The sequence below is a fragment of the Panthera leo genome, chromosome B3, assembly GCF_018350215.1.
Source record: "Panthera leo isolate Ple1 chromosome B3, P.leo_Ple1_pat1.1, whole genome shotgun sequence".
Classification (NCBI taxonomy): Eukaryota; Metazoa; Chordata; class Mammalia; order Carnivora; family Felidae; genus Panthera; species Panthera leo.
Window position 1 is genome coordinate 83,346,021 of NC_056684.1, and position 15,891 is coordinate 83,361,911.

The following is a 15,891-nucleotide window of genomic DNA, read 5'->3' on the forward strand; positions in this document are numbered from 1 at the left end:
GACAAAGCAGGAAAGAATATCCAATGGAATAAAGACAGTCTCTTCAGCAAATGTTGCTGGGAAAACTGGACAGCAAACGTGCAGAAAAATGAACCTGGACCACTTTCTTACACCATACACAAAAAGGAACTCAAAATGGATGAAAGACCTAAATGTAGGACAGGAAACCATCTACATCCTCGAAGAGAAAGCAGGCAAAACCTCTTTGACCTTGGCCACAGCAACTTCTTACTCAACACATATCCAGAGGCAAGAGAAACAAAAGCAAAAATGAACTACTGGGACCTCATCAAAATAAAAAGCTTCTGCACAGTGAAGGAGACAATCAGCAAAACTAAAAGGCAACCGACAGAATGGGAGAAGATATTTGCAAACGACATATCAGATGAAGGGCTAGTATCCAAAATCTATGAAGAACTTATTAAGGTCACACCCAAAAAACAAATAATCCAGTGAAGAAATGAATAGACACAAATAGACACTTGTCCGAAGAAGACATCCAGATGGGCAACGGACACATGAAAAAATGCTCATTCATCATCATTCATCATCAGGGAAATACAAATCAAGACCACAATGAGATACCACCTCACACCTGTCAGAATGGCTAACTTTAACAACTCAGGCAACAACAGATGTTGGCGAAGATGTCGAGAAAGAGGATCTCTTTTGCACTGCTGTTGGGAATGCAAACTGGTGTAGCCACTCTGAAAAACAGGATGGAAGTTCCTCAAAAAATTAAAAATAGAACTACCCTATGACCCAGCAATTGCACTACTATGTATCTAAGAGATACAGGTATGCTGTTTCAAAGGGGCACATGCACCCCCATGTTTATAGCAGCACCATCGACAATATCCAAAGTATGCAAAGAGCCCAAATGTCCATCGATGGATGAATGGATAAAGAATATGTGGTATATATATATATATATATATATATATATATATATATACACATACATATATATATACACAATGGAGTATTACTCAGCAATCAAAAAGAATGAAATCTTGCCATTTGCAACTATGTGGATGGAACTAGAGGGTATTATGGTAAGTGAAATTAGTCAGAGAAAGGCAAATATCATATGACTTCACTCATATGTGGACTTTAAGGTACAAAACAGATAAACACAAGGGAAGGGAAGCAAAAATAATATATAAACAGGGAGGGGGACAAAACATAAGAGACTCTTAAATATGGAGAACAAACAGAGGGTACTGGAGGGGATGAAGGAGGGGGGATGGGCTAAATGGGTAAAGGGCATTAAGGCATCTACTCCTGAAATCATTGTTGTGCTATATGCTAACTAACTTGGATGTAAATTTTAAAAAAGTAAAGTAAAATAACTAATAAAAGGATAAATTAAACAATTGAAAAAATTTTTTAACTTTACACCTAAAGGAACTAGAAAAAGAAGAATAAAATCAAAAATGAAAGAGAAGTTATGATACCACAGAAACACAAAGGATCACAAGAGATTACTATGAACAATTATATGCCAACAAACTGGACTTTCTAGAAAAAAATGATAAATTTCTAGAAATTCAAAACCACACCGAGATATCACCTTACCCCTGTCAGAATGGCTGTAATCAAAAAGACAAGAAATATCAAGGATTGGTACGGATCTGGAGAAAAAGGGAACTTTTGTATACTATGGGTAGAAATGGTATAGCCATTATGGAAAACAGCATGAAGATTCCTCAAAAATTTAAAATAGAGCTACCAGATGATCCAGCAATTCCACTACTGAGTATTTATGCAAAGAAAATAAAAACACTAATTTAAAAAGATACATGCATCCCTATGTTTCTTGCAGCATCATTTACCATAGCCAAGATATAGAAACAATCTAAGTGTCCATCAATGGATGAATGTATAAAGTAGACACACATATATACATACACACAAAGTAGAATACCACGCAGCCCTAAAAAATAATGAAATCCTGCCATTTTCCACAACATGGATGGAACTCCAGGGTATCATGCTAAATGAAATAAGTCAGACAGAGAAAGACAAATACCACATGATTTCACTTATATGTGGAATTTAAAAGACAAAACAAAACCCAGACTCATAGGTATAGAGAACAGATAGTGGTTGCCAAAGGGTAGGAGGGTTGGGGTGGGGGGGCAGGGAGGGGTCCTAAAATGGACAAAGGGGAGCAAAAGGTACAAACTTCCAGTTATAAAATAAATGTCATGAGGATGCAATGTACAACATGGGGAATACAATCAATCATACTGTATGAACTTTATAAGGTGACAGATGGTAACTAGACTTATCGTGGTGACGATTTTACAATGTGTAGAATGTTGAATCACTATGTTGTACACAAGTCTATATAGTTTTGTATGTCAACTATACCTTAATAATGTAAATGAAAAATAAAAGGGCCTGGATCTAAAAGAAGGAACAACACAAAAAACAGACTAATCTATTCACTCTAGTGGTAGCCAGTCTCCCCAATGAGGCACCACTTCCTTGTAAAGCCCTCTCACACCAATCATGGGAAGTAATGCTAGTAATGCTAATCTTTCATCTTTTACCTCTGAATGCTCACTCTTAAGATGCATCCTCTCAGAACACAGTGTCTATGCTTTGAGAAGCCCCAGTTGTCCATGGAGAGGCCATGTGAAGTTGCTTCAATGGGACAACCCCAGCTGAATCCTCAGCCAGCGGCCAGCATCAACTGCCAATCATGTGAGCAAAACCCTTTAAGTCTTTAGATGACTACAGGCATACCCAATGTCTGACAGCAACTGCATGAGAAACTAGGTGAAAACTCCCCACCTATACCCAGTTAACCCGAAGACTTATGAAAGATAATAATTATGTTCTAAACCACTAAGGTTTAGGTAGCTGTTATACAGCAATAGATACTTGGGGCAATTCCTTTACACAGAATGGGACCCACAGGGAAATCCTAAAAATCACTAGTAAGGCACCATTTTCCATTCTATTTTTATTTAAGTCTTTATTTATTTATGATCTCTCCACCCAATGTAGGGCTCTAACTCTTAACCTGGAGATCAAGAGTCTCATGCTCTACAAACTGAGTCAGCCCCTTCAGGCATCATTTTTTAAATAAGGACTTCCATGAGGTTTAAAAAAAAAAAAAATAGCACAACCGGAAAGAGAGGTATGAATTTTTGTGGAGTAAATGCTGGCAAACTGGGAGGTTTACAAGAGGAAGTAACCAAAAGAATCAAACATCAAGGACGCTAAGGGGAAACAGAAACTGTTCAAACTTAAACTTAATGAACGCCCAAGGGTATTCATTATGCACGTCACCCCAGCAATAAATACTTCAGAAGTAAATCAAATGGAGGACGGTGCAGAAGAGAGAAGAAATGCAAAGAGTAATCAAGGGGAAGAAAGAGGCATATGCTCTGCTTGGTACAAAACCATCTGGAACACACCAGAGGAGGGTGAGGCAGCATGGGATGAACAGAATATCACGCTTTGGAGACTGTAAGAGATTGCCCAAGCCATTCAGAGGAATAACAAGCAAAGTTAAGAGGGATAATGAGAAATATTTCAAATGTGCATGGAGAGACAGGTCAGAGCAGGAGACGAGAGGTCTGGGAGTGACACGGAAGGGGTTTTATGAACAACAGCAGCAACATGAGCTAATGGAGCGATTATCACACGATAATCGGCTTCAGTGCTAAATGTTAATAGTCACTGCCCAGCTTGGGCCTCAGAGTAATTCAGCCAGTTACAAGATCTTAGCAGAAATTGTCAAGATCTCTCACTGGGTCCCAAAGTTCACAAAGGTCGCTGCTGGCGACCTGGTTAAAAAGAAGCTTTGGATTTTATTCTTTCCTTCAATGATCACAAAGACTGAGGAGCAAGTGCTTGAGTCAGACTCACTTGCTCCGGGAGGAGACATTTGATGGAAATCAAGATTGGCTGAGAATGGGGGTTCTAATGACCTCAGGGAGCAAGGACCTCACTATGGAGCAGGGACATTGCTTTGGAGGCTATTACAAGCTGTGTGTCCCTGCACTGTCATAATGCAGTCTAGTATTACCTCTTCATTTAAGTTTTCTGCCAAGCCTCTAACATAACAAGGTAAATCAGATGGAGGTTATTCATCATATGTTAAAACAGAATACCCTTAAGAGCGCTTCTACGATAATACCAGAAATTGGGCTAGAAGTTTTACATACATTAGGTAATTCCAAGAACCATATGAGATTGGTATAACTACTTTGGTTTTATGGGTGGAGAAACTCAGGCTTAGAGTATTTAACTTACTAGCCCAAGACAACAGAGTTAGTAATGGCAAGAATAATAATAATAGTTCAACTTGTTTTGAGTCAGGCTCCACCCAAATGCTTTCACATGTACTAACTCATTTTACACTCACAACAACACTATGAAGGAAGCACTATTACTAACCCACTTGGTAATTTTAAATTTTAAATTTATTTTTTTAATGTTTTTAATGTTTATTTATTTATTTTGACACAGAGGTTGAAAGAACACGAGCAGGGGGAAGGCAGAGAGACAGAGAGAGAGAGACAGAGAGAGACAGAGAGACGGTCCCAGGCTGTCAACGCAGAGTCTGAAGTGGGGCTCGATCTCACAGACCATGAGATCATATTTTGCATGGAAATCAAGAGTGGGACACTCAACCAAATGAGCCACCCATGTGCCCCTACTAACCCATTTTAGATACCCAGTAAATAGTGCAACTGGGATTCATTCTCACCCCAACCACCTCACCATACAGTCTCCCAAGCTGGAAGTCCATGTCTAGATGTTTCCAAAAGCCTGTATTCTCTCTCTCTCTCTGTCTCTCTCTCTCTCTCTCTCTCTCTCTTTTTTTTTTTTTTTTTTTTTTTTTGCATCTCACCTCCCCCATGACTTCTTTGGTAAGTTTCCAATATATCAGAATCCAAAATTAAATCTCCAGAACTTGTTAAGTTCCAAAAAATCATCCTGAATACCATCCAGGGCCCTACAATTAGCTGAATAGATTATGGTGCAGGAAGATGAAGCCTTCTGCCCAGGCAGATCCTAAACTGATGCTCAATGTCCTTGCTATTGGTCCCCTAAAGGGAAAAGGGATGCTGACTAAGGCCAATTGTTAGAATTTAGAGTTACCTATGAAAGCCAGAACTGAGAACAGCTCATTGAATTATGGGTGAGGGGAACAGGGAACAGCTCACTGACAAAGTCTATATCCTGATACAAGATACACCTTCAAGATTAGAAAGGCAAGTAATATTTTATTGCAAAACAAGAAAGCACAGACAAAGTGGAGAGAGGGAGGGCCAAGGAACAAACACAGGCACAAATGATCAGCTGCTAAAGAGAACAGAGAGAGACTCGGGTTCCAAACAGAAACTCATCTGCTTGGTTCTCACTGAGGAAAAAAGCAGAAGGGGCAAGAATCCAGGTCAGAGTGAGATGTGCCTCTCCTGCTCATAGAGCTTTTCCTCCCCTTCAAAAGTGCATGCTGCCTGTGGTGCCTGGGTGGCTCCTTCAGTTAAGTGCCCAACAATTGGTTTCAGCTGAGGTTATGATCTCAAAGTTTTGTCAGTTCAAGCCCCACATTGGGCTCTGTGCTGACAGCATGGACCCTGCTTGGGATTCTCTTCCTTGCTCTCTCTGTCCCTCTCCCCTTTGTGCTGTCTTTGTCTCTTTCAAAATAAATAAATAAACTTTTTAAAAATGTGCATGCTGCCTGGAAGCTAACAGTCTTCAAATTTTTTTTAAGAATTTCTTTTTTTCTAGGGGCTCCTGGGTGGCTCAGTTGGTTAAGTGTCTGACTTTGCTCAGGTCATGATCTCAGGGTTCATGGGGTTGAGTCCCACATTAGGCTCTGTGCTGACAGCTCAGAGCCTGAAGCCTGCTTCCCACTCTCTCTCTGCCCCTCCACTGCTCATGCTCTGTCTCTTAAAAATAAATAAACGTTAAAAAAATTTTTTTAAATAATTCCTTTTTTTCTTAAGTTAATTTTTGGGCAGTAAGAGTCACACAATTAAGGGTTGTTCCTGAGGTTTTTCTTTTTCCAACAACAAGAGAAACAACTTAGCTCCTGAGTTAGTGGAAGCAAACACCCTAATACCAAAGGTAAATTTCAAGGACCAGAGCCCAGCGGCCCTAAATTTTATGTAACTTTCTCACCTCGTGGTCCCTACCCTAATAGCCAGGTCCAGGTCCAGGGCAACAGGAGAGCACAAAGCTGAGAATCCTAAACAAGTAACATTTAGCTCCTCCCCACACACTTTGCTCCACACGTGGAGCCCATTTCCCAGGCAGGTCTCACTTGCTACCTGCTCAGGAGTGTGTTTTCAACACACACAATGCAGAAGGCTCAACACAAAAACAATTTTCCAGTTCTCCAAACACTATTTAAGAGTCAGAACAAATCTTGGTAAAATCTACAAAGAGGAATATCTCTGGGAATCAACCAGAAGAAGGGATCAAAAACTGAAGAGGTATCAAAACTAAAGTAGGGTTCACAGTCACCCGGGTGTGCAGAGGGCACAGCAAAGAGGCCCCCTGAGGGAGGGCACAAGGGAACAATACCAATTCACATACCTACCTACACACACTACACATGTAGGTATCTGCACACATAAACACACACACCAATCTCAGACTGCCCCATCCCTCCCCAGAAGTACACTCTGTGAGGACCTTTAGGCTGAGGGGTGACCATACTGTAAATTGACTGTAAGCGAGCACTTAAGCAGGAATCCTACCCTCACCGGCTAATGTGCTGGACTAGCTATCAAGGCCTCCTGTGGCATGTGGGGTGGGACCCAGGATGCATAGGCTTTTGTCTTTGTTATCCACAGCAGTGCAACAGATTACCCCAAGATTTACCTGCCACAAACAACAAGCACTTATTACTACATATAATTTTTGAGGGTCAGGAATCCAGGGACAACTGGGTGGTTCTGGCTCACAACCTGTCCTGAGGTTACAGTCAAGATGCTGGCTGAGGCTTGACTAGGGCTGACAAATCTGCTTCCAGGAGGGCTCATTCAATAGCTGTTGGCTAGAGGCCTAGGTTCTTTGCCACTTAGACCTCTATATCAGTGTGTTTGAGTGTCCTCACAACATGGCAGCTGAGTAAGTGATCAAGAAAGAGCACAGCAGGGGGCGCCTGGGTGGCTTGGGTCATGATCTGACAGTTCGTGAGATCTAGGCCCAGATCAGGCTCTGCACTGATACTGTGGAACCTGCTTGGGATTCTCTCTCTCCCTCTCTTCTCTACCCTGCTCTCTCTTGCTCGCTCTCTCTCTCTCAAAAGAAATAAAATAAACTATAAAAAAAAGAAAAGAGCAGAGCAGAAAAGTCATAATATCCTCTATGACCTAGTCTCAGAAGTCACACACATCATTTCCACAGTATCTTGTTGGTTCACACAGGTCTGCCCTATTCCATGTGGGAGGGAAATACACAAAAGCATGAATTTCAGGAGGCCAGTATCATCAGGGGCCCTTCTAGAACTCTGGCTCCTGGAGCTTTACAACTGCACTTCTGTCTGGTTCCTAGCACCCCACCAGTCTTTGCTGCTGGTTCCTTGGCTGGCATCTTAGTTCTTCTGCTTGGTAGACCCCAAACTAAACAGTGATCACTTGTGACTTTAGATGATTTTATATTGTTTGAAACATTTACAGTAAGAATATATATAACTTAAAATGTTTTCAAAATGAGATACTGACTTGATCAAGTTGCCCAAATAATTTTCCGGATCTTTCCATTGTTTATTGTTATTATGCAACTTAAGACTATAATTTTCTGAATTTCTTACCAACTAAAAAAAGATTTGTGATACATATTCCATTTTTCATACTCCTTAAATGTCTCCATTTTAATTGAGTGTGATTAATTAATCACTTGGTGATTACAACTACAGTTACCTTTGCATGAATGTACTTTAAGAATATGGTTACTATTTCTAAGTCTCACCAACTTATAAAGGGGTCATATTTTTTAAAATTTATTTATTTATTTTTGAGAGAGAGACAGAGAGTTAGAGGTGAAGGGGCAGAGAGAGAGGGAGAGAGAGAATACCAAGCACGCTCCACACTGTCAGCATGGAGCCGAATGTGTGGCTCACACTCACAAACCAAGAGATCATGACCTGAGCCAAAACCAAGAGTCAGATGCTTAACCTACTGAGCCACCCGGGCACCCCTAAAGAGGTCATATTAAATACTTAAGAGTATTCTGTTGGCTACAAGCATTAGAAGACCCAATGAAAGTGGCTTAGGCAATAAGGTGATTTTATTTTCTCACAGCTCATGAAGTTCTACATCTGTTCTAGATCTGTGTGATTCAGTAGCTCTGTGATGCTGTCAAGGATTCAAGTTCTTTCCATATTCTGCTCTGTCACCCTTAGTAGGGTGACAACTCCCTCTCACAGTTGCAAAATGGGCTATGTCTACATCACATCCTCACAGCTACATCCAAAGCAGGGAAAGAATCTCTGCACCTTGTGCTTTGCGTATTTAACAACAAGGAAAGCTTTCCCACCGGTGATCCAGAAACTTTCCTTTGTTCCTTGTTGGCCAAAACTGTATCCCATGCCCATTTTGTTTCATCAGCAAGAGGGGTGGAATTACTTTGATGGACTCAGACTAACCAAAATCCACCCCTCGCCCTGGGGCTGAGGAGGGACCGAGCCTCCCCTGAAGGTGGTCACACAATACCTGAGCCAATCATGGAAGGTGTTGGCTATAAGATAGACCATCAAAAGCTCTGAGTCGATGGTTTGAGTCCCCATCTGTATATTGCCAGACATCAGCCTCCTCCTTCCCAACCCCTAGTGTCACTCACATATTTCTGAGAGATCCCCGGATGCTGCTCAGGAATGCTCAAAAAGAAGCAATGACAAGATCACCTTCCCACAAAAGAACTGTTCTTGGGCTTTCCTGCTCTCCACAGGGCTCACAACCAACCTCCACAGTGAAATGAAATAGCTGAGGAAGTTTCCTGTTCACCTTAGTCTAAAGTGTGCTTATTGAATCTTCTTTTCCTATCCCAGAATTGCCTTCTTCCCATGGTTGACTGAGAGAAAATCCACTTCCTTCTAGGGAAATCTCACCTGTACCCATCTACATGGCATGGAGTGAAGTCTGGGTCCTGTGGCCCTCATAACACAATCACATCAGGAAATAATCGTTTAATATTAGTAAAGTCAGGGTTATTCAGCCTGGCATAACATCACGTGCAGGACGTCAAAAGCACAGCCAGTATTGACGAGGGAGCACAAGGCAGGCTGAAGGCAAAGTACGTGCACGCTCACACACACACACCACCCCAGGTGGGACATGTATGATATTCCTTGGACACTCCCAGCTACCCCAAAAAATGGGAAAGGACAAAAAAATGCTTAATCTGGTCAGAGTCTTCACCAGTTTACAAGAAAAAGGCAATCCCATCAATAGCCTAAAGTCCAGGAACCCCCTACTGTCTTAATGTTAATGCTTTGAAAGCAGTAAAAACAATAGCTTGACAATAGCTAGTCCTCCAGTAATCTGTGAGTCTTTAGCATATGATAAACCCTTTAGGAACTCCCTCTTGACTTTATCTCCCCAACTCTATAAACCAGTCACCTCCCACACTTACAGTGCAACTCTTCCTGCCTGAGGGTCCTGTCCCCTTGCTTTAATATAATCACCTTTTTGCACAAAAGACATCGTCAAGAATTCTTTCTTGGCCATTGGCTCCAAAGCCCCCCACCATCACCCCCAAACCCATCAGTATGACTTACGCCAAGCCAAACTCAGATCATTTTCAAAGTCTGTTCACAAGCACATGATGTTCAGGCCTACACATCTTTCTGTCATTTTGTGACTCTAGTTTCAATGTGAGCAACTGTTTAAGTAAGAGCATACATATAAGAACAAGCATTAATAGAAGGTACATGATGGCAAACTTTTTCCAGTAAAAGGTTAGATGGTAAATATTTTAGTTTTTTTTTTTTTTTTTACATTTATTTACTTTTGAGAGACAGAGCACGAGTAGGGGAGGGGTAGAGAGAGAAGGAGGCTCCGAGAATCCAGGCTCCAAGCTGTCAGCACAGAGTCCGACGTGGGGTTCAAACTCACAAACCATGAGATCATGACCTGAGCCGAAGTCAGAGGTTGAACTGACTGGGCCTCCCAGGCGCCCCTAAATATTTTAGTTTTGAGACCATACAGTCTCTGTCACAACTACCTATTCTTATAGTAGGAAGGCAGCTGTAGACAATATGCAAATTAAAGAGCATGACTCTGTTCCAATAAAACTTTATTTATAAGACAGGCAGCAGGCCAGATTTACACCATATGCCATAGTTGGCCAACCCCTGATATAAGGCATTGGGCAGTTTTGGGTTTTTTTTTTAAGATTTTATTTTTAAGTAATCTCTACTCCCAATGTGGGGCTCAAATTCATGACCCCGAGATCAAGAGTCACACACTCTACTAACTGAACCAGCCAGGTACACCAAGACATAGGGCAGTTTAAATCCAAGTAGAGACAATTTTTCCCAACAAAAAAGTAAAGAGGTCTAGACATCTTTACTTTGCTAAAATATACACATAATTTACATTAATAATATTTCAATATTTACTGTCAGGAAAATCTTGAGTTCACAGTTTACCCCCCAAAATGGGTAGATACTTAAGATTTTTTTACAGAACAAAAGTCCCAAATCCAGATTTAAGCTTTTGCCTGTTAGGAGACAGACACCGTTTTACATTTTAAGTGACAATCTTCCCAGCTTCTGAAAATAAATCATCAAGTTTGGGAAAAAGTTAGGTTTCATGTTTCAGCCAAGACACCACATTGCATCAGTACTGCTCACCGCTGGAGAGCAAACTACACTCTAGAGTAATGGGCCCATTCAAAGTCCTATGCCAACCTCCACCCAACATCCGCTTCTACCATATACATTGTAGAATACAGAAGCGTGACAAGGCCCAAGAATGATGCAGGAAGAGATAAAGTTGCATCCCTTCCAATCTGCAGCCATTTGCTGTCCATAATCATCTTCTTCCACTTAGGATACTACAAACACGTATTTTATCAGAGAATTGAGTTCCAAACTGAAGAGATTTCTAAACTGCTTATTTTACTACATGAGTTTACTCCAAAGGCGCAGATGCTCTTCTCACTACCTCCCTGGAGAAAACAATAACTCATCCTCTGCCACCAGTGCAGTGCTAGCAGTAGGATTAAGTCCAGGAAATTTTAATCTCCTTTAAAATAATGCCCATTGATTGTACATAGTAAGCACTTACTGTCCTGATCCACTCTTGTGTGTACTTACTGAAATTTATTTACTCTCTCCCATCATCAATCATGGAATCCCTGCTCAGAAAGGCACTTAGGCAGTATCAGCAAGCTCGCTGTTCAAAAGCTTGGAAAAGCCTTGACTTTATTTGGGGCCAGGACTTCGGCAGGTATGTTCTCCCAGATGTGGAGCAGGTGCCAAACATCCCAAAACATGTAGACAAGATAAAAACTAGCAATCAGTAGCAACTGATTGAGGCTAAATGCCAAGAAGATGGGTGAGTGGGTGAATGGTTTTCCTTTTAATCATTGAACTATGTAAATATATATATATATATATATATATATATATATATATATATTGAATTTAACAACTGCCTCATATTGTTGTAAGAATAAGGCAAGTAACAGCTTTCAGCCTCAATCTAGGTACAGACATACACCTTCTGAAACGTGCTGTGATTGCCACTATTTTATCATAAGGGCATGTCAAGCAGCCACAGGGGAGATAAGGTAAGTTGTGACAAACAGAGACCTGGCTCACTTGATACCAAACTATCAGTGTGTGAATCTAGCCTTCTTCAGCTTTCAAGAACATTGACATCAGATTCTTTCCTATCTGTCTTGACCTGCAGCCTCTCTCATGTGATTCTTTTTTTGTTCCAACTTCTTCAATACAGGCATCCTAAACAGTTTTTTCAATCCTCCATGGTCAGGTGTTGAACAAAGTGATTTCTCACACTTTCCCCTCTCCCGTTTCTTACTCCCTATTTCCTGTTTCCTGATATGGGTGGTAAGGAACCCACTAGTTGGGTGGCATGGCAACCCAAGATAGAAACACATCTTCCCGCCCCTCTTTTTCCTGAACACGTCTGATTTAAGCACATTCAACAATGGCCCAGGCAAAGACTTGACCCTACCTGACTCCCTCTAACCATGACCCCAGGGCAGTGTTCTCAAATGTTAGTGTACACCAAAATCATCTGAAGGCTGTGTTAAAACTCAGATTGATGGGCCCCACCCCCAGAGTTTCTAATTTTGCATTTCTAACCAGTTCCCAGGTGATGCTGACACCACTGGTCTGGGCACCACATTTTGAGAACCTAGGGAATTTCGCTGGGGCATTAGACCATCCTATGGACTAATAGAATCACCTAGGAACTTTGTGAAGCAAATCCTGTGAAGACAACCCAGCACGTCTGCCTCTACCTCAGGCAGAGAAGCGGGATTCACCAGCTACCAGACCCAGGGTTTGGAAGCAGGGTAAGGTGAGTCAGATAAGGCCAGGCCTGGGAATGTAAGTAGATCTGAAAGCTCAAAAACTATGGGAGGTAATGAGGCTTGTGATCACAGCCCAAAGCTGGAACCAGATGACCTGTGTTTGAATTCCTGCCCAGCCCTCATAGTTTGACCATGGACAAGGCCCCTCATGTCATTAAAATACAGTTCCTTCCTCTAGTTGGTCATCCTAGCTAGAACCTCAGGGAGTTGAAGTAATCCATGCAAACCATGCAAAGTAGTGTCTGGAGGATTCCAAATAGGTTGGCTGTAAATGCCCAGTAAATTCCTAGCATGGGAATAAGGCCAAGACTTGTGCCTGATCAGACTAAAAGGTGGATCTACAAAGATCTGGCTACAAAAGGTTCATCCACACCAAGAAAAAGAAGATGAAGTACAAATAACATACAGAGGTAAAAGTAAGTCTGTGGTACAGATTTTCTGCCCAGATGTTGGGAAAATAAGTAAAGTTATGCACCATAAGATGGCCAACAGTACTAACATAAGCTCTAGTTCCTAGCTTAGAGACTCCTCTTCCGGGTTCTTCTTCCTGCTCTGCTTGTTGTGGGTGCCAAATTACTACTAATGCAGAATGTGGAAGTGACAGGTGATAAATAATCCCCCATGCTTGTGCTCAGGACTCAGATCTCTGGAGAAGGATCTCCTCTGAACCCACCAGTGTAAAATAAAACTTCAATCCACCAAGATCTCCAAGTGCCACTTGGTTTTTCTGCCAGAGATCCAGCCTGGTTCCATGGCACAGCTAAGAACAAAGTAACTCTAAGTGGTGTGGACATTTACTAGGTGGTTGGCATTTAGGAGATCAAGCTTCCAAACAGTCGGGGGAGACTGGAGCTCAGGGCAAGGCATCCAGTTATTGGAAATCAAGGTAAAAGAATCCAGACAGTGCTTGGGTGGCTCAGTCTGTCAAGCATCTGACTCTTGATCTCAGCTCAGGTCTTGGTCTCAGGGTCATGAGTTCAAGCCCTGAGGTGGGCTCCACCATGGGCATGAAGCCTACTTTAAAAAAAATTAAAAAAAAAAAAAAAAAAAAGAATCCAGTTGTGCTGCCAACATCAGAGGGTGAGCAGATGATTATGCAAAGTTAGGGAGCTGTTAAGGGAGGCGTGGGCCCAGGTTCTGGAGCAAGGCTAAGCATACAGCTAAAGATGAAGCATACAGATACAAGCAAAGGAATACAGCTATTGATAGGGAAAAATCTGTTATAAGATGGCCAACAGGACTGATAGGGGAATTCTAGTCCCTGCCTGAAGACTCCCCTTCTGGGTTCTTCTTCCCACCCTGCTTGCCCCTGGCACCAAATTACCACAAATGAGGAATGTGGAAGTAACAGACTATAAATTGTCTCCTCTGTTGATGCTCTGGGCTCAGACCTCTGGAGAATGATCTCCTCTGAGCCCACAGGTGTAAAATAAACCTCCTGCCTTCCAAGATCTCTGAGTGCTACTTGGTTCTTCTGCCAGATGATCCAGACCAGTTTCCGTAACACTGTAAGGGTTAAAGAGAGGAAGGATAGAGAGCAAACAGAGTAGGGGATCTCTAGCCTTCTACCCACTTTGGGCTCCAAACAACACCTATGCATAGCAAGCAATCTGAAATAGTCTACAAGGCCCAAATCCCCTCCCCTTAGGAGCAGAGTTGAGATCTGCCCTCTGGTACCTCTTTTCTTGTCTGACCAACCAGCCTTTGGATTCTACCTGCCCTACATCTCTAGTACCTGCCTTAGCTGATAACCCTGAAACTGACCTCTCACCTGTCTAGACCTGAAGCCTGCTCCTTCTTCGCTGGAATGACAGTCCCTTGCCATTTGACCTGGCCTGTCACCTTGCCATGCACACTGAAAAGATCAAACTATGCTGAAGCTTGTATCCCACACACCTTGCTATGACAGGCATTCATTGATAATTAGTCCAACTCTACACCACGTTTTTTCAAAATAAGCAATGCCCTAGTAATACTCAGAAACATGATTTTCCTCATAGTTTTCATGTTGCCCAAACAAGGATGTCTTTGCTTTGTTGGCCAATTCCAATTGTTTAGCAATGGCTGCCTGAGGTGTGTGCATATTTTTAATTATTTAGTTAATTTTCTTTTTATTGTTTTTTAAAATAATTTCTTAATCAGATAAACATGCATGTTTACAGTTAATTGTCAAATAATCCTACAAGGTTTATTTTCTTATCTCCCTCAGCCCCATATCCCCCTTTCATGAAGTAATTACTTTCACATCTTTTCACCAATTAAATCAAATTGGTCCCTAAGTCTTTAAATAACAGTTTTGCAATCCACTGCTTGGTTGGTTGTTTTGTGAAGGCTTACATGTTATGTATTCACCCCAAACTCTAAAATTTTAAGATTTTATTCTTTTCCTTTTCTCCCTCTCACTGTACTCATGCACTTTCTCATATTTCATCTTCCCAATGTAATTATAATTTTGTAATTTTAGATAGACCAATATTTGGAGTTTATAGAATTATTACTATATTAATACTATTCACATGTAATAGCTATAATTCTTTTTCCTCTTCTGTGCAGCTTTTTATTTTCCCTGTAATTAATAATTAGCTTATTGTCTTCATTTACTTCATTTTCTATATACTTATCACTAATTTAATACCTATCTTTGACAGTTGTCTAAATCCCTTCTCAAGACTTTCAACACACAGGAGAGTCTATTAATTTCATTTTCCTGAAGAAGTGTGTCTGGAGCTTTCTGATCTGTTCCATACCTCTATGCCTGGTACACTCACTGTCTTCCTGGTGTCTCCCTTCACTGTCCTTCTGGGAATTCCTTTTGCTCCCAGCTTCCTGTGTCTCCTATGTAGCTCTTTTTTAGCTTACACCTTTATTTTCATGGAACATATCTACCAGTCACTTCCTTTAAAAAGGTCTGTGGGAAGGAAATAGTTTTGAGAATTAGTATGTCTGGAGGTTCCCCCCGACACACACACACACACACACACACACACACACACACACACATCTGACTGATACTTTGAATAGGTATCAAATCCTAGGTTGGCAATAATTTGAAAGCATATTGCTATGTTTTCTACATCCTAATTTTGCTTTTGAGAAGTCTAAAGTCACTGATCCCAATACCTTACATGACCTACTTTTTATCTTTCTAAAAGCTTGTAGGATTTTCTTTGTCCTCAATATTCTGAAATCTCATAATAAGGAGACCTCAGTGTGAGTCCATTTTTATCCATTTTGAGGGTTCTTAATGAATGCTTTCAGTCTGGAAGATTATACTCTTCCCGAGCAATTTTTCTTGAATCATTTGGTTGACGAATTTCTCCTCTCTTTCTTCTCTGTTTCCTTCTTCAGGAA